Below are 21,019 nucleotides of genomic sequence, written 5' to 3' on the forward strand. Positions count from 1 at the left end.
TTATATGGCCAGCAAAATGGCGAGAAGCAGAATTACTTTGTTAAAGCATTAAAAAACAACTACCCATATCAACAACCCCAATCCTTCTTTGTTCCCAGGGCACAACACAGAACGTCAGTGAAAGAGACACATCTCAATTCCACCAGTATTTGGAATGCTTTCTATTTCTCCTTCAGCAGACTTTCCACCAGGCACTGTAACCCCAAGCATTCTGTCATCATTCTGCAAATAATTAACAAGGAGATCATTTTAGTTGGGCAAATGTCTGAATACACCCATTGCTCTGTAACATGGGAACATTGGGAATTGGATGGTTATGTAATGGCAATTATATGCAATTCCAAATAATTTGGAACGCTACATGAAGAATAACGCAAAAGTCATGGACAGGAAGCCTCCTTTGCAGACAAAAGAAAATGCTGGTTTTCAACAGTTTTGAACTGAAATAAGGAGTGGAAGAAATGGTTGCTTTCTTAAAAAACGTACTTTAGTGCCAAACATTTTGGAGACATTGTTGAAGAACAGTCTTTCCTCACATAGAGGTTATCCCTGTGATGCTGCCAAGGTCGGTGCCTGAGTGGGTGATTTGCCAAGTAAGTGCCAGTTGTGCAATATATACTGCAGCAGGCATGGAAGCAGATTTTACTTTCACACCCGCCTTCTGAATTGGCATTCTTTGCCTCTTTTGTGCCACTGTTGCTTCTCTTTCCCATTCTGTGCCCTCTCTTTTCACTGGAATGCCCTCACTCCTCGCATGTAAGTTGAATGTCCCACTGTTTGCTAGAAAGCAAGACTTGCTGAATATGGATTTTATGGAAGTCACACAGGAGAGATGCATAGTATAACTTGCAACGTATTTGATGAACATGGTGACCTTTACAGGGAGTATGTTTTTTCAACAAAATCTTCGTATTTTGTCATATGTACGTGTCTACCTTATATAACAGAGATTAAAATAGCTTTTCATTCCTTAGGAGTTCCTTTTCTTCAAATCATTCTGTCTTCGTGTTTGTACAACTTTTGCTTCACCTTCTCTCGAATCTTGATTTTCTTCAGATGTCCTCTCCTAAGGGTTTGCAAATTTCCATTGAATATTTTCCTGTTTTTCAGACCTTAACCATGAGTTTTCAGTCAAGACTCCAACAACACAGCGTAGAGACCTATATAAACTTCTTTCTGAATGCTAACACACGTATTCTCTCATGTAGTTTGTAGAAGATGTTTTAGAAAAAGTGTTAATTGATGGCTACACTTATGCACTCAAATGTACAGCATTGAAATCCTAGGTTTCTGAAAGTTGGATGTTTCCAAGTCTGGCTGAATTGGAGAATGAGATCCAAGATTTAGATTGCTGTTCTGCATATATTGTTTTTCAGCCCAGGCCTCATACAGATCACAAAGTCTTCCTTCTTTGGGGCTCTATCTGTAAGAGGGTGAGAGCAGGGCAGGTTGAGCAGGCCAAACAGCACTGTATCTCTAGAGTCCCACACCTACTCCTTGGTCTCCAGAGTAGGAGGGCAGCCTTGCATCTTTTGAAGTTGCATAGTAACCTCATTCCTTCCAAGAGCCAAGAATGAGCTGGGGACCAATGGTTATTCTGACGGTTTGGATGTATATACAGGTTGCCTTAATTGCACAAGTCTTTACTTGTCAGTCAGGTAGCTGTATTAGTCAGAATGCATGCTTTGGTCCTGGGGCAAGCATTAGGAGTTTCTACTTAGCTAGCATCTCTTTTATTGTGGCTTAATCCACCTCAAGCTTCTTTTTCCTGTTACCCCAGGGTGTGCACGTAGGCAATTACTGCAGCTCAGCCACTGCTTGGTCAGTTGTTAAATATAGTAACATGAAGGGTTGCAGGAGCTCTGAGTCATAATACCTTTGGTGAACTGCTCTAAGATGGATCACTTAAACTGCTCCTTGGTTCAGGAATGAGCCCAAATGTTAAGCCAACTGAGTAGTGTATTAAAGTATTTTGTGTATGTCTTTTAGGCAGAAGAGACAGAAGGGGCTTCATTGTGAAGGGCTTATCAGGCCTCCAGGGATTTGAGAGATCCAATTAATACATCCTCTTAATGGTGGCTACTGCCACTGCAGAGTGACTGTTCAGCAGTTTCATACCTGATAGGAACAATGTCGGTAGAGTCCTTGCCATGCAATGATTTTGCCATGGGGAATTCCACTTAGGGGTATTATTCTTTGGAGGCAAGTTATTAGTTACCATCTATCAACTATCAATAGGAAACAAACAGTAAAGATATCCTACTAGGAAAAGGGGGGGTGGGGAATGACTTTCTGAAATGTCTGAATAATATTCTTTTTTATTTCCGAGGAAAATATGTATTCGTCTAAGCAAATGTAAAAAAGAAGCTATTAAGAAAGTGTTGTTAGCACTCAGTTTAGCATTGCTGTCAGAATTTTTCAGCTTAGGTTCATGAAACTTAAGAAAGAGGAAGTACAGCATTTGTATGAGGAGAGAATGGGAATGAATAGAAACTCATTATTTTCTTCAGAAACATTATTGAATAGGTCATATTCTATAAAAGGGAGGAGAAAGTTTGCAGGTGTGAGTCTTGGGTGAACTTTGAATTACACATTAAATACTTTGCAGAATATTGATATCTTCACTTGGCTATTACTGGACTCATAAGAATATCAGGTGTACCATCTACCACTGTTTTCAGCAATCTTAGCAGACGGGAATCTTGCACAAGCTTCCCAAAATTTATTTGAAGAATTTGATTGCACAATGTATCTTTAAGTAGTTTAACTAAATTTGGAGGGGGAAAAAAAATACTTACAGAGCATATGAGAATGTATATCCTGCCTATGCAAAATATATTTTGTACAGATTTAAAATCATCTTTTTCTAAGCTGAATTTGTGAGTTACTTCATCAGTGGAAGATTTTATTCCTCCATCTCTTCCTACACTAACTCAGTTATGATTTTTTTAATAGCCAGTGGTTATTAACTTCCTTCCTAACAGAAATTGTGACAGTATGCTCAAATTATCTTGTTCTTCCAGAGCCTGTATCAAGCCAGAGACTTCATTTTATCTCATTATTTCCACAGTTATATTACTCCATATACTTAACATCTACGTTAAGCTAGGACTTTGTTAGTACCCAGTATCGCCAAAGTTATGGCTCTTCACAAATTAAAAAGAGCACAACAGAATAAGTTTCCTTTCTTGGATCTTAAATTCATAGGAGGTAATAGAACATAGGAAGAATAGAACCCTTGAGCATCAATAAAAGAAGAGTGTCTCACTGCTGAATAATCCATCATCATTCCTATAACAGTTTTTGAATGAACTCCTTCAGAACAAATGCTAGGCTTCTCTTTGCTGTCACTTTCATTCTCTTTCACTCTCTCTCTTTCCTGTTCTTCCACCACTCTTCTGGTATCAGTTTCCTATTCTTATTCTCTTTCTCAGCACATTGTAGACTCATTTTGTGTTTAGGCCTCACAAAGGTGGAAGTCCTACTCTCACAGATCTTTAGGGAGCCAAAAAGAGTAAGCCTGATTCAAACAATGCAATACTTTAAAATGATACAGAATGAGCTAACTTCCATTTTGAGGCCACAAGCCCACCAAGTGTTGACAGCCAGTCCCCTGTAAGCTATAGCCTGTGCTTGGAGGCATCACTGGTTCCCATCTCATTGCATTCTAATATTAGAAGGGAAACTGCACTTGCATCTGCCTCAAAAAGGGAAAGAAAATTAAGAGGGCATACAAGAGGGCATACATTTAGATTTTCTTTAGTTTAAAAGTGCAACAAAATGTTTTATGAGTTTGAAACTTAAATTTATTGGGACATAAATGCATGGATAGTACTTTTCCTTAATTAGGAACTGCTTATAAAAAATCCACTGATGTGTCTCCGCTGATAAACTGGCTTTATCCTGCTACCCAGCAAATTCATTTATTGCTATTAAGGGGGCAACTATTAAATACATAGATAAATAGCTATTAACCCAACCAGTGCACATAGCTAGACTCTCTACCCTTTTTCTGGGGAGTTTAAGACAATGTTTTCTGAGTAACTTACACTCCTTGAGTGTTTGTATTTCTCTAGTCATATTAACAGTTATTTCACGCATGATGGCTTACATGTGTGACACTGTACATGTGTACACTTTCTTTTGCCATTTCTGTGATGCTGTCCTGGTAAAACCCATCTGTAGATCACATGCTTGGGCTAACAGCTCAGTTTAGGGAAATGTAACAACATGTCCTGCCACATGGATCCTTCTGATATGAAAGCCAGAACACTGAAAGCATCAGTTCTTTTTGCTGGGCTTATTACCAATTCCTTTTTCAGGCACCCATCATCAAATACACCCTTCAGTGGATTTGAAGCCTCTTCTAATTTAGTTGTGAAGAATATTTCAGCATTTGGTGTGTCAATAATTGGGCTATTGTGACCATGGTGGAATTCAGAGGAAAAAGCAGAGGTTGCAGAAAGAAGAATTTAGAAAAATGATGATGAAATCAATCTCTTTGATAAAATTATTGTTGTGTTTGCAGCTGCTCTGTAAATTCTCATAGATGAGAATTTATTTTTGAATGCCTGGAGTCTGCTCATGTTATTATCCAAAATGCAATACTTGAAACATAGTGGAGTGCAAATGTGAGGTGAGAAAATCCTAGTACAATTCATTAGTGTATCTAAGCAACCAAGGAGCAGACTAGATGTGCTGTCTCATGGTCTTCTGAAACTTTCCTGTTCCTGCTACTCACCAGCATGGCCCATTCTGTCAACTGATTTAAAATCTGAAACTTTGATGAATCTGATTCCAGGTAAAGTAACATGATTAAGCTGTGTTTTAGCATCATAGACACATCTAAATATTCAAAAGAGCTGTTACAGGCTGAGAAGAATAAACTTTACATCTCTGCTTCATTTACAATGATGTGCCTCTCATCGCTTTCTTCTCTTCCTCAGCACCACTCTCCCCTCCTCCTTCCCTTTTCAACTCTTAGTTCTTTCATTGATTCCCATTCAGGCCTTGCCCTCTGCATTCAGTTTTTGCTTCTCATTCCCCTTTGCCCGCTCCCCACCCTGCCTGCTCCTTTTTGGGTTCAGTTCTTCTTGCTTCAGGCTTTTATTTCTCTGAGGGATTTGAATAATCACTCCTTCTTTTTTGATCTCATTGTCAACTCAATAGGTCTTGCTGCCTTCCACTCTTTCCTCAAAAGGTAGGTTTCCAAAGAACGTATCCCCTTGAGAAAGGAGGAAAGAGACCTCTGAAACTCACTGACCCTTTCTAAACTGGATACTCCATTGTGCATCGTGGAATTAGGCATTTTTCCATTGTCTCAGAATGTTAACTTTGTTAGTATTTTTTTTTAATGAGCACATTAAATTTCTCCTTAGACTTAAAAAAAATGTAACTTTGCCTACTACTCTATCATGATTAATTTATTTCTCCTCTTGGCTAATGGTCAGTTTTAAGAAGTCTGTAATTTAGTCAAGCACTAAACTCTTTGTAAAACATCAGGAGGAAGAGTAGCCCTTGCAAAAGGCTGATAAAGGTTTTAATATTATACCAACTAGGAATCTAAAACAAAGCAGACACATAGTATAAATTTTCAACCACATTTTCAAAATGCCCTTGAAATCTTACATTTGCAAGTGAATGCCCTTCAGTGAAACTATGCACAGCTGAGCATCTGATCACACTACATGGCCAGAGAAGATTTTCTCATTTATTCTTGTACTTCACCATTGGTCAAACCAAGGAAAAAAATCCAAGTTAGGGTATCTTGGAGATATATATTAATGGAGTATTTCAGAGTCATGTCTATTCAGAATGAATTAGAGAACAAATAAATTAGAGAAAAACCCTGCAGCTCATGTATAAGGCTGGCTTGCTCTTTTCGCTATATATGGACAATGCAGGAAAAGAAAATTAACAGTACTGTGCAGTCAGACACACAAAACAAGACGACCTTGAGCCAAACATCTTCAGGGTCAAGAGTACTGGCAGAAGGCAGTCAGCTAAACTGTTTGCTCCTTAGGTATTTTTGCAATGGCAAACAACTGTAAATTTGCCTACAGCCCTTCTTGTTAGGCCAGGAAATTTTAAAACATTTTTTTTCCTACACTACCTGGAAAACAGGGTACTAAATAAGTACCCAAAATAAAATGAATGCAGAACCATATGGTTAGTTCTGACTACCATCTTGCAGAGAAAAAAAAAATCATTTACGCTTCTGTTCTGTACTACAGATGGTTCTGATGGAGAGACTCATGCAAAGCCACATTTCTGTTGCTGAGACAGTATGAAGACAATTCTGAAAATCTATTTATGGAATATTTTGCTTCTATTGGATAGGTAACCAGAAAGTACCGTTGCTGCCAATTTTACCCTCTTTTATCAGTTTCTATCAGCAGAATTCTTATTTCTACCTGTCAAACTCAGTCTGTTTTTACTTCATCTTTTTGTCCATCGAAAGTCTGGTAATGTCTTCTAAATGTGTTGATTTAACAGTGGTCTGTAGTAGGTGCATAGTCGGCACACATCTGACTCATCAGTTTACTTCTGTGAACTGTCCACTGGAGAAAAAAAAGTCCAAGATCTCTTTTCTTTAACACTGCAATTCCTATTCATCTCATTTGTTTTCTTTTTAAGGGAAGATGAAAGCTGATGAGTAAGTTTAACAGATTGATTTTCATTTCTTTTTCTCAATTACATAAGGCAGTAGTGGGCCGAATATTCTTTCCAAAGATATCAAAATACTACAAAAAATATTATTGCAAAGCATATATATTTAGAATGATCTCTTCACAAAAAATAGAAACGTTCCTTTAACATCAAAAATCCATTTTAATGTCATCTGCCTGCGACCATAATATTATGAATTTGTCTGTTCCCCTCAAACTGAAAAGTTGAAAATGCAGCCCATTATCCCTTTTACTCCTCTTTGCCCTTTGCAAGGATTTGAATAAGATTTCCATACCTACTTTTACCACTTACATTCTGTTTCACAAATAAGCTGTTTTGTGTAAATGCAGATAGCACACGTTCACAGGCATTCCTGTTCTACATTCAGTTTCTACTAGTTTGCATAATTTTCTCTTTACAGATTCTTACAAAAAGTGACAGGGGAATGGAAGTCTTTTTTTTTTACCCCTCAGCCATGAATTCCATCTGTTGTCATGGCACTGAACCCAGAGCTGAATAGCAGCCAGCACTGCTTTTGATGTTCTGTAGGATTAGCAGAGATGTCTGATGTTATTGTGCAAGATTTTTCATAGGAATAGCTGTACCTGAGCCTTATGCAAATGTTCAATTACTAAATTAATAAATAAATACACTGTGCCACAAAAATTTACATTCTGGGGGCATTTTCTTGGACCTTTGCTATTTCCACAGTGGCACACAGAACATTTTTACACTTACTATTATTTCTACAAACACAAACCAATACTTTGCAGTATTTTGTTAGAGGCAGTTGAGAAGAAAAAAAGGTTGTGTGGACAATGAAATATAATTGATGATCTGTACCTGAAGACCTATTGAAGACAAACATTATCTATGTGATCTTCTGATAAAAATATTTCATGATTTGGCCCTATCACTGATTCCATCACTGATGTTTTTTGTAGATCTGTGAAGTAGATAAATTTTCTATTGATCCTAATTAAAGGCAATTTTCAGTGCTTGGGATGGGCAGGTTGTGCTACTTTGCTACTTCAAACCCTCATATCCCTTCGCAGACATTAATCAAATTTTCTCATTTGCCCATAAAGTAAAAGAGCTTTTTTGTTTGTTTCTTTTGCTTATCGAGATAAATATCAGTGCTGCCTGGCAGATTTTCCTGCTACCTCTTTTTCATCAAAGGCTTTCAGTGAGTTGTACTATTTAAGGGTATACCTCAAGAATCATGAAGAATGTTTAAATGCTGATGATCTTCACTGCTAGAAAGATTTCCAAGTTTCAAGATGAAGTTCCTTAACAATACAGAGAGCATTTCAGCTTGGCACAGGTTCAGGAGAAGGAAGCATAAACAGTTTTCTGCAATAGATAATTATGAAGGGCAGCAAATGGTCCAGGCTAGTCTTTTCCTATCTGTAAGAAAATAAGTTTGCTTCTGCTTCTCAGGGAGCATCCAGGTCATACTGGTCCAAGTCAGTAGCAATTGACACCTCCTGTACTCAATATTCCTCCCCTGCAGGAGCACAAAGTCCATTTATTGTACGAGTTCCCATGGAGAAGCAGTCTAGCACTTCATTCTTGTTGGAGTGACTTTCAGTTTTGCCTCTACTGCTAAGAGGTCTTTTCTCAGCTTTGGTCCAGGTCTTACTTTTTCTCTTACTTTTGGTCTTACTAACTGCTACACAGCCTATGAGGTTCTCAAGAATGACATTGGACTATTCTGAGTGTTCACAATTCACGTTGTCTTTTTCTTATATGAAATCTATTTAAATAAAACTGTGCAGCCAGATCTGCTAGTGTTTACATGATGTAAATCCAAATCAGTAGTAGTGTCCTGAACTTACTTTGGTGTAAGTAGATATTAATGTAATTAATCAGATTTGATTAGAAATATAGAAGTATAGAACATAGATACGTTGCCTTGCAATTCAGCTGCTGCCAGGGCATTTTTCAGAGGGTTCCCAGGGATAATAATGGTTAGAGTTCTTGGGATACAGCTCAGAACAGTTTTGGCTATGGATGTGTTGCCCTGATAGGCAATGCCCTTACTTTACACTGATTTAATGCTATTTCTGACTTTGTTATGTTCACAGAAGTCATGGAGCTTTAAAAATATTGTAACACATATACACAGAGGACCTGTTCAAGTGTTGATAGAGGTTTTTTTTTTTGTTTAATTTTAGGGAAATAAGTGTCAGCATCATTTAGTCTTCTGCGATTGAAAAGGCAAAAAAAAAAAAAAAAGGAAATTTTCACTTTAGAAGTAGAAAGTCTTTTTCCTGTTTCTTTCATAAAGGCTTTCTACTGAAATCTTCAACTCAGCCTCTTAAATACATGTCTGTTTTGTTGCTGATGTATCGATATCTGTACATATGCAGCACCATATGTGGATGGTTAGGATATGGCTAGACAGTAAATTGGTTTTGAAGCAGAATGACTTAGGCACTGGTGAGGTAGATGCTGGACACTCACTTTATACCAATCCTTAAATTTCATTGCTGTGTGATCTCTCAGTCCACAGCAGCTGCAGCCTGCAGCAGATGCGTAGCAATGGAGGGGCATTAGCTCAGAAACTGCTGACCATCAGGTGCAGTTCTGTTCAATGGTCTTTTAAACCTGTGTTCCTCAGCAGGACTGAAAAAGAGATTGCCACTGCTGGAGACATAGGTGATAACTACAGCTTTGTTTTTCAGTGAGGGGAGAGGACAAGAACACACAATGACTGAAGCAGATACAGAACACTGAAGCTAAGGATGCTCAGTGCATGGTCAGGAGCCTCTTCTGCTGCAGCAGGGTCTCAGGGGGGTGGCAGAGCGCTGACAGTGACAGTGCTGACATGACCCTAGCCCAAGGTCAAACACGGCTGGTGGTATGGCTTTCGTGTGACACAGGGAAATGGGTAAAAACAGAAAGGCCAAGAATTTGGAGTTCATTTGTCAGTTTGATTGGATTTGGCGGTAGCGAAAGAACCTCTCCTTAATAACAAGAATAGCATGCAGGCTCTGCATTAAGCATTCAGCGTAGAGAATAAAGTAGCAGATGCACATTCTCTGTGCCAGTAGTATTAAAGAATGTTTTTTCACTGGTGATTTCATTTATAGAAAACTTGTTTTGCAGGTTCCCAATGCACAGGTATAGCACTGCTAGCTGAAGGCAAGCCTGTGAACTGTGCAGTACAGAGAGGCGCACGTGTGTTAGCAGCAGGTTCTGTCACTGAAATTGCTTTCATTTCTCACTGGTTTCATTCTGTGGGTTAGACTGAGCTGCCTTCAGTAAGTAGAGTAGAGTAGAGCTTGATTCTCTTTGCCCAAAGGGAAGAATCTAATATAGCAAATGTGGGTCATTATATCAACTGTGTGAACTATATTCAGTTTCATTTTTCCAGTTGGTATCATCTTATGCAGCCCATGGATAAGATAGCATTGCAGGAAGAATGTATTTTTTAAAAGCAGAATGATGCTGTCTCCTCTCAAGAGCCCTCCCTACTCAGTCACTAAAACATTTATCCTAATTCCTAATGAGATCAAACGGCTAGTTTCTTTCTTAAAAACACACAAAAAAAGATGCTGAAGTGATCCCTTCTTTCAGTGTTTTTAGAGATTACACATATTATTTGCATTTAATTTGGCTTTGCACTGCACTGACTGTCTTCAGAAATAGGAGAATCATTGACAAAAAGCAGAGTTGTCTAATCTGTGTCAGTCATCCTGATAGATGCTACAGATATCTTGATATTTTGGTGCTCAGTGCTTTCAGATGAAGCCTGCAGATCAGCATAAAATTATATTTATAATGAAATCGGGAGCAAATGGCAATTAGCATGTACTGTTAACAGGATTTCAAAAAGTGGAAGGAATCCTACTGAGCTCTCTTAACACATCACCAGCAAAATTTTTATATAGATAGAAAACCTGCTTTCAAAAGACAAAGAGACAGACAGAAAGACAGGGATCTATCAAAGCAAAAGCATTTAGAGCCTGATTCTGAAACCCTTACTGAAGTTATAAAGCGCTGACATTGACTTTGGCTTCTCTTCAACATCAGAAAGAGTTGCACAGTTTGGCCTTTAGTGAGATAGTAGGCTTAAAAAATCTGCATTTATCCACTGTCAGCTGAAGCATCTCGCTAACTATAATTCTATTCATAATTCTATTCAGACCACCTAGCTAGAAGAAAAATAAAGGACCTGTAGTATTTTTTCCTTTGGCACTTGTGTAAAGTGCAACAGGTGAAATCCTGTTCAATCTACAGAATATAATTTCTGGTCTAAAATTAAAAAAAAAAGATTCAAAGAGTCACCGTCTGCTACATTTTCTTCCTCATATGTCAAGCCAGTCTTTTCGAAACCATATTATTTGGATTCAGTTTCTGAAATATGTGCAGACTTCACAGGTATTCTGAAATATTTCCTTTTTACGTATAATGAAACAACACAAGTCTTATCAACAACTGAATATTCCTGGGCAAAAGCTTCCTTTAATAAGTAGGAGAAAAATCTGTTTCTTGACACAAAAGTAAACTACAGAGATCTTTCCTTCATCCAGTATTAGTAAGAAGTAGCTATTTCCTACAAGAATTTCAGAATGACATGCTGCCAATCTGTTTTTTTCAGATTTTCTGTGGCAGTGAAAGGGAAAGTCCTGATTCAAGAGTTGTTTTCTGTATATTCTTGGAACTATTACATGTCAAATTATACAGTAGAGTCTGAATGTATACTGGAACAGTCAAACATTTCAGGGTAAACTTGCAGGGCCCCCATCTCTTTTGCTGATCCCGGATTTTAATATGTGAATATACGCCAAGACAATTTTGTCATTTGAGGATTTCTGTAATTGTTTATGAAGGTCAGCACACAGTTCTACCTGATTCTAAATACAATCAGGTTGTACGCAGAGATACAAGAACACCAATAAGGCTCTAGACCAGAAAAAAAAAAAAAAAGAAAAAAAACAGATATAATTGTCTTTTTGCCTACGGTGTTTAAGACACAGTGGAATGAAGGAACCATGCAAATTTCAGGGTGGAGATGGGTTAAGTCACATGTCATACATCTTATACATTCTATGTTGTATACCGTATTTTACATCTTATGTCATTGTACTTGCTTGACTCCGTACATTTTATACTATTCCATTAGGATTTGTCTTACACTTTCTCACTGGTTGCTGTTAGAGGACTCCCTGTCTATATTAATTCTCCTCTGATTTTTCCAGAGTGATTATTTCTCTGCCTCTGCAGTGTGGCTTTTTAAAACAACTGTTTCACACCCACTTCTCCAGAGCCACAAGGAAGTGACAGCACTGAAAAGCATAAGAACAGTGCCTATTGCACTAACAATTTCAAAGGTGAATCAGGGACTCTAAGTATTGAAGACAATGAACCTGTGCACCAGTGTGTACAAGTTAGATGATGGTTCTATAGGATAACATAGGAAATAGCAGGAAAAGAAATGCTGTATGTATCACATTGGTACACAGTTCCAGTGGCAAGGCAAACACAGTAATCTGTTTGATAGTTCAAATATTAAAAAGAAGATGCTTTCTATTCTAATTGGCCCAATAGTACACCTACTGAAAAGGCCAGGTGAAATTAAATAAGTGAAATGAAAATAAGTGAAATGTTACCTCTGACTATCTTTACTATTTCACTGTCAGATACCTTATATATGGCATAAATGAGATGGTAGACAAATGAAAGATCAAAAATTCCCTCTGGTTTTAGATTTCCTCCTTCTTCTATTACAGTGCTAGCCTCTGTTTCACCACTTTAGATTTGCCACTCTATGCTGTACTTCAAAGATTTCTTCTAGTTTAAATCTCCTCATTGTTCCCCGATGGACCTAATCCAACTCTTACAGATCATTTTATTCCTCCCAGGTACCTGGTTCACTAACACACAATTCTGTCTGACACTGACAAGTGTTCTTCCCTTTTCACGTTATAACAAAATAAACAACCATGCTAAAGCTTTCCTGAACATGTTTCCTTAAAGAAGGATATTAAAGCCCTAAAACCAGCAAAACTGCCCTCATGTGAGTTCTCCACTTGAAAATTCTCCACTTGAAAATTAGATGTCTGCAGACGGTGAAGTTTGGAGCAAATAAGGAAGCTGCTGGTCTCCTCCCAGTACCCAACTGTACTCCAGTGGGGAGCCTGGTGGCTCACCTACAGAACAGCTGCAGTGCGTGTACAAGTGTGGCATTTTAAAGCATCATGATTTATATTTCTGTAGTGCTTTGCAGAGATTTCACAGGTATGCCCCAGAAACTCAAGGAGAATGCAGTCTGGTGGAGAAAACGCTCCACTACTCAATGCCATTCAAGAGCCCAAAGAAATTCAGTGCAAAATGTTTTGAGCTCCAGTTACCCTGTGTATTAAGACACTACAAAACTTTTTTCAGGAAAAAGTCAAGTTGTTCTATAGATACTGCATATTTCCTTTTGACTGTGGCAACTGGACATAATCCAGCATCAAAAGAAAATCTGTGTTACAAAGAAAGCAATTTAATTACATACATGCTTGCCAGTATCATAGAATGGTTTCTGATATTTCATATCATTTTAAAGGAAAAAAAAAAAAGACAGAGATGTGAGCCTGTGTTCTGGTATATGGGAGCACACCATCTATTTTCAGTTATATTCCAAACTTTGTCTTAAGTGGAAGCTTTCAGCATATATTTCAGGGAGTGTGGAAAAGATACTCACTTCTCAGAGTCCTACTACTTCTAGTTATGGGATCTGCCATATTTTTACACACAGAAAAACTTTACGCACAGCTGCCAACTTCAGGACAGTTAGATGAGGAAGTGCTTAGCCAGACTGACTGCCCAGATCAGCACCTCCAAGGGTGAACTAACATCAGGAGCCACTAACATCAGTCTGTCTACAATTGGTCATACAGGAAGAACTCTGTAATTCAGTCCTTTTTTTTTTTTTTCTTCTCTTTTTTTCATATTCTTGACTGCTGCTGTAGTTTGGAAGCTAATTTGAGATTGCAAAAAGAAAAGAAAAAAAATAACAGTGTGAAGCTTGCTGTACGGCACACACATGCAGATACGCACAAGCCTCCAACTTTCTCTCTACCCTCCCCTGTCAAAGCAGCTATCTTGTACATCAAAGGTCAAAGGGTACTTTTGGTACATTCACAAATCACTCAAGAGATGAACAAGCTTATTTGTTCCAAATGATGAAAGTTCAAAGTATTTCATTTACCCAAACAGTTCATTAATGTAGCCACTCATGTGTGTTAATTCCACTTATTAAGCTTCCCTGTCTGCTGTTTATAATAATTTAGCTAAATATGAGATGTTTCAACAAGGTTATTCATACTTTCATATATAATTATACTAGATATTGGCATAGGATCTTGATAGCAATCTTTTTCACAGAGTATTTAATCAAAATAAACCTTGGAGTGCCACAAAATGCACCAGGTGCTGCCCAGGCTACATTCATCTGAAAGTCTAAGTGGTTACTAAGTGGTCTGCAGAGTTCTTACTTTCATAATTCCCATGTGAGCAGAGAAGTACTCTTATCTTCCCTGAGCAGATAGAAACATGTAGAGGAGAAAGACAAATGAGCAGAGCCCACAAAAGGACTTAGTAAACTTAATCGGTCTCAGGACCTCTGAGATGGAATCATAGAATCATAGAATCCTCCAGGTTGGAAAAGACCTCCAAGATCATCCAGTCCAGTTGTCCACCCACCACCAATATTTCCCCACTAAACCGTGTCCCTAAGTACAATATTTAAACATCTCTTGAACATCTCCAGGGATAGTGACTCAGTCACCTCCCTGGGCAGCCCATTCCAGAATCTGACCACTATTTCAGAGAAGAAACTTGTCCTGGTAGGAAACAGAAGCAAAAATTTCCTGTACCCCCCAGCACAACTTGTGGCCATTCCCTTTAGTCCCATTGCTAGTTACAGGGGAAAAGAGGGTTACTCCTACCTTGCCTCAACCTCCTTTCATATACTTGTAGAGAGCAATAATGTCTCCCCTGAGCCTTTTCTTCTCCAGACTAAACAATCCCACTTCCCTCAGACTTCCTCATAAGATCTGTGCTCCAGATCCCTCATCAGCTTTGTTGCCCTTCTCTGGACATGCTCCAGGGCTTCAATGTCTTTCTGGTAGTGAGAGGCCAAAAACTGAACACAGTACTTGAAGGTGTGACCTCACCAGGGCTGAATACAGAAAGATGATCTCTTCCCTGCTTCTGCTGGCAACACTATTTCTGGCCAGATGGCCAGGATGCCATTGGCCTTCTTGGCCACCTGGACACAATGCTGACTCATGCTTAGCTAGCTAAGTGTCGACCAACATCTTCAAGTCCATTTCTTCTATACATTCTTCCAGAGTGCAGGAGCTGGCACTTGGCCTTGTTGAACTCAGAATCATAGAATCATAGAATCACAAGGTTGGAAAGGACCTACAGGATTATCTAGTCCATCCTGTCCTCCCATCACCATTGCTACCACAAACTAAACCATATCTCGGAGCTCCTCATCCAGGCGCCTCTTGAACACTGACAGGGATGGCAACTCCACCACCTCCCTGGGCAGTCATTCCAGTGTCTGATCATTCGCTGAGAAAAAAAGTTTTTCCTTATGTCTAATCTAAACCTCCTCTGGTACATCTTGTGGCCATTTCCTCGGGTCCTGTTTGTTACCTGGGAGAAGAGGCCAAACCCCTCCTCATCACATCTTCCCTTCAAGAAGCTGTAGAGTGCAATAAGGTCTTCTCTGAGCCTCCTCTTCTCCAGACTAAACAGACCCAGCTCCCTCAGCTGCTCCATATAAGACTTGTGCTCCAGACCCCTCACCAGTTTTGTCGCCCTTCTCTGGCTCCAATGTCTTTCTGGTATTGAGGGGCCCAAAACTGAACACAGTAGTCAAGGTGCTGAGTACAGTGGGATGATTACCTCCCTGCTCCTGCTTGCCACACTATTTCTAATGCAGACCATGATGACATTGGCCCTCTTGGCCACCTGGGCACGGTGTTGGCTCATGTTCAGCCAAGCATCAACCAACACCCCCAGGTCCCTTTCCTCTTCACAGTTATCCAGCCATTCAGCCCCAAGCCTGTAGCGCTGCATGGGGTTGTTGTGGCCAAAGTGCAGGACCCAGTACTTGGTCTTGTTGAACCTCATCCCATTCACCTCAGCCCAAGCAATCCAGCTTCTCTAGATCCCTCTGAAGGGTCTCCCTATCCTCAGGCAGATCGACACTACCTCCCAACTCAGTATCATGTGCAAACTTACTGATGGTACACTCAATCCTTACGTCTAGGTCATCAATAAAGAACAAAGCCTGGGGAAATGAAAGAAGCACTTAACTTTCCATATAAGGAGAGTAGAGGACTGGAGTGTCCTGTATACAAGAGAGCTTCAGCTTTTATGCAAAAGTGGCCATTTTCTTCCTCATCCATGTTTGAAAAGCAAGCCAGGCTCAAGTAGAATTAGATACCTACATTCAGGAAGCTGAATCAAGCTCTTAAATATCTCCACCTGTGTGAGATGTCTAAATTCACAGTGTAGTCAGTGAATATCTGAACTGATACGTTAAGTGAAATTTAGAGAGCTGTTCAATGTGCCCCGTGAAATGAACATTTGGTCAATAACCATCAACAAGTTCTCCATGATCTATAATGGGAGCATAGTCTTCTTGGAGGCACTTACATTTAGCTTTCTTTATTTGCAAATTGTGTTTCCTTAGGTACTCTAAAACTGAATCGAGAACCCAGCTTGAGCTTCTCAAGGACAGCCACAAAACAAGTCAGCCTTCTCATTCCAGTAGGATGAAATCATGCAGCCTGACCCTGAGGACAGGCGAGCATCTCAGTATTTGTCCAAATTATATCATACAGTATTTTTAAAACAGTGAAAGAACATAATATTAGTGACAAGTTCCTAATCCTTGCCTTAACCATAAAACATATTTAGGGATTTTGTTTTCTCCTGAAATTTAGCTCTGTGGAAATGTTTACATTTTTTCCAGCTGTACTTCAGACTAAAAAAAGACAACTGGTGTATTTTGACTACAGCAACCATGACTTGGTAAGATTCACAATCTCAACAAATATGAGCCTGGCAGAGACTGGAGTCATGATCCTGAGCTTCAGCAGAGCAGAATTAGAGAAGTTTAAGGAATTATTGGAAATTATTCCCCTGGGAAACAGTCCTTTGGGACATAGGAACAGAACAGAGCTATCAGCTCTGTAAGGACACCTTTTTGAGAGCACAAGAGTTCTCCATCCCCCAGAATAAGAAATCAAGCAGACAATGCAGAAAACTGGCATGTCTGAGCAAGGATCTACTGATCAGGCTGATGGATAAGAAGGAAAAGTACAAGTGACCTGGGAAGAATGCAGTGATGCTATCTGGACATGGGGGATGAGATCAGGAAAGTCAAGGTTAGGATGGAACTGAACTTGGAGAGGGATGTGAAAAATAACAAGAAGGGATCCTATAGATACACTGGTGAAGAGAGACAGACCAAGGAAAGTATAACCTCCCAGTAAATGAAAAGGAAGAACTGGCTTCAACAGATCTGGAGAAAGGTGAGGTACACGAGATCTTAACCTAAGTCTTCATTGTCAGTCATGCTTCCCACGTCTCTAACTTGGGGGAGAAATGTCCCTCCCACTCTAAGAGAAAAGCAAATTCAAGACTGCCTTGTAAGACTGATTATATACAAGTCCATGGGGCTGGACAACATGGCATCCCAGGGTCCTGAAGGAACTGGTTGATGCGGTTGCCAAGCCATCATGTTTGAAAAGTCTTGTCTGTCAGGTGAAGTCTCTGGTGACTGGCAAAAGGGAAACATCATTCTCATTTTCAAGAAAGTGAGAAAGGAAGACCCAGGGAAATCAGGATGGTGATTGACTGGGACCTTTGCCTGGGAAGGTCATGGAGGAGATCCTCCATGAAGACATGTTAAGGCACATATGAGGTGAATAGGCAATCCAAGACAGCCAGCACAGCACACCAAGGGCAGCTAATGCCTGGTGGCCCTCTATGATGGAGTGACAGTATTGATGGACAAAGGGAGGGCAACTGATGTCATCTACGTAGACTTGTGCACAGCCTTTGATGTGGTTCCACATCAATTTATATCTCTCTAGTTTTGATGGTTTGATGGCAAACACTACTGCTATTTTTTTCCAGCATATATAAATGTGCTATAGTTTATGTTATTGCTCAGGATCGTATCTGTGATTAATACTACCTCTAAAGGTGCTAGGTTTCTGGGCTGAAGGTACCTATAAGAATGTAATCCAAAAGAGATTTTTGGCTCCGAAAAATCATCTACCCACCCTCCTGTTAACTGGTTTCAAGAAAAAAAACACAAAAAAGAGGACAGGTTTATGATACTTTCGCCAAGTAACCTGCAAACTCGAACAATTCTAAGTTCAGGAGATTTTCTGAGACTGACATTACATGCCCGTTTAGTAACCTTTCATGAATCTTTCTTTCAAAGTCTTGTTGGTCTGCCCTTGAACTCATATAAATCCACTGATTCCCAATTACCATTGCCAAGAATATACACAGGTCTGACTCCCTGTGCAGGATTAGCTTTGGAATTTAAGTCTTTTTTGAACTTGGCTCATGCCAGCTTCATTTGCTGCTAGCAATTTCTTCTGCTGGACAAGAAAGTGAACAGACATTCAGCATCTACTTTCCCTATGCTCTGTTCTGGTTTTACAGACTTCAATTGTATGCTTGTTTTCCAGTCTAAAGAATATTAGACTCTTCTTTTCCTCAAATTCCACACCTACATATTACAGAATCACAGAATCACAGAATTGTAGGGGTTGGAAGGGACCTCCAGAGATCATAGAGTCCAACACCTCTGCCAAAGCAGGTTCCCTACAGCAGGTAGCACAGGTGGGCATATTCTTTGTCTCTTAAACAAGAAAGCCATCCCCACATCTTGATTGCCCAGTTTTTTCTCTCTCTCTTTCCAAACTTTGCTACCCCATTTCTGAGGAAAGAAAAGAAGAAAGAAGTCTGGGGATCTGTGTATGTTCTAAGCAGAAAGAAAAAAAAAAAAAAAAAAAAAAAAAAATAAGAATTCTAAAGGATTGTTCCTTATTCAGAATTTTAGTTAGAAATGGATAGAGAGGAGGGGATTTATAGCATGCTCTAATGCTTCTTGATTTGTTCTCTATTCACTACCTAATGATTAATAAAACTGTATTATTATTATTTTTTGTCATCTACAAAGTCCTGAGATAATATTGTCATAGAACTATCTATCCTAACCTCAAATCTCTCTTCTGAATAGAAACAATGATCATTTTCTACTAAGACCCAGGGCTCTTTTCTCTACATGCATCACATCATAGTCATAGGATCAAATAATCCATAGAGTTGGAAGAGGAGTTGGAAGGGACTTCTAAAGGCCATCTAGTCCAACTTGCATACAGTGAACAGGCACATGCACAGCTAGAACTAGTTGCCCAGCACCTTATCCAGCCTGGTCTTGAAAGTCTCCGGGGACGGGGCATCAACCATATCACTGGGCAACCTATTCCAGTGCCTCAGCACCCTCACAGTAAAAGATTTCTTCCTTATATCTAACCTAAATCTAGCCTCTTTGAACTTGAAACCATTTCCCCTTCCTTTTATCCTTCCCTGGATAAACTAAGATATGTTTGTCTAATTTTCTGATTGGTTTTTGTTAAATTTAATGTTACTGTTTCTTGTAATGGGTGTTGTGAGGTTTTAAAAGCCACTAAAGCCATTTGGATATTTTTAGACATTGAAGAGGAATACTATTTTACCTAGTTATTCTTCTCCATACTTGAAAGACTTTTGTGCCTTTTGTTTATAAGGGCTAGATTCAGTATCTCTGCCACTTTTTATTTTCTTATCAATGTATCAGCATTATTAGTGTTACTGTCAAAAGAAGCAAGGGCTATGAATAGGTTATTCTGAGAAAGCCATGAATGCTGACATACAGTGGCTATTTTTGAGATAGGTTATTGCACATCAGCATATTTTTGCTGTTACTTTGTTGCTGTTTTCTTTTATCCTCAAGTGAATATTAGATTTCAAATATATATATATTTAGAAGGAATGAAAATAATGCAGTCCAATTCTAGCTCAGTTCCACAAACTCAGTTGCTTCTATTTCCAGTTATAAAATCAAAACATATCCTCTAAAATTTGTTAGTGATGATACAATTTCATCTAAGTGCAGTTGCAAGAGAAAATAAACAAACTAAAAACATTCATTTAAGAAAATCTTTGTTTCATTTGCCAGCAGTAAGCTGTTCCTACCGTTCAGTGAGCATTCTTCAAAAACTTCTCTGTGCAGCATCATTAACAATGTTTGCCCAAGCATGATGATTATGATACATTGTTCCAGTTACTTCTTATCTATTATGCTTGTAGGATGGCACTTGCAGTAGCAAGGAAGCCATCAGATTCACAAATGAAACATAAGAAAATTGGTAAATGTGATGTCAATGTAGGAACTACGGTTTGATTAGATTTGCAAGTAAGCCAAAACAACTTGCTTTTAACCAGAATTGACTTAATAGATCTCAGTTTAATGGGTGGTTGTGGGGGAATTTTTTTTTTTTTTAATTAATTGGGCTGTTGTTAAAGCATTTCACATACATGGAAATTACCCTGCGTGATCATGTTTGATTCTATGCATGCTGTTAATACTGGAGCATGCAATGGAGTGTTCCAGTTTTGATTTGCTGGTTTTGCGAGCATATATTTTATTTAACTTTTTTGAATTTCCTGTCAGGATGTGCACTATCTTTAAAAAGAGGACAGCAGTAAAAGAGCCTTTTGATATCACTGAAAACAGTGTCTTATTCTGCAGATACTGATTGAAAGACCCTTTTTGCCTGTGATAGAGATCACTTCTTCACACACCATAAACATGCCTGAAGGGGAGGTAGACCATTAAAACTGTTACTTGTAGGCTCTGGATATAAGAAAAAAAAAAAAAAAAAAAACCTGTTTTTTACAGTAAGGGTGATGAAGCACTGGAACAGGTTGCCCAGAGAGGTGTTGGATGCTGCGTCCTTGGAGACACTCAAGATCAGGCTGGACGGGGCTCTGAGCTATAGGTGTCCCTGTTCTTTGCAGTAGGGGTGGACAAGATGAATTTTTAGGATCCCTTGAAATCAAACGTGTCTGATTCTAAGAATGTTAGCTCCCTGCATGGGTGACACGTCAGTGCCTGGCAAGTTGCTCTCCCAGGTTGTGCCCTCACAGAGGGGCAGGGGAGGCTTTGCACCAGGCTGTGACTGTCCCCAGCATTCCACAATCCTGCCTGTCCTCTACAGAGAGACAAGGAAAAATTAATCTTCTCAGGATGTCACACTTCAGTACGTTT

Source organism: Tetrao urogallus (genome assembly GCF_951394365.1).
Source record: "Tetrao urogallus genome assembly, chromosome: 1".
NCBI classification, from domain to species: domain Eukaryota; kingdom Metazoa; phylum Chordata; class Aves; order Galliformes; family Phasianidae; genus Tetrao; species Tetrao urogallus.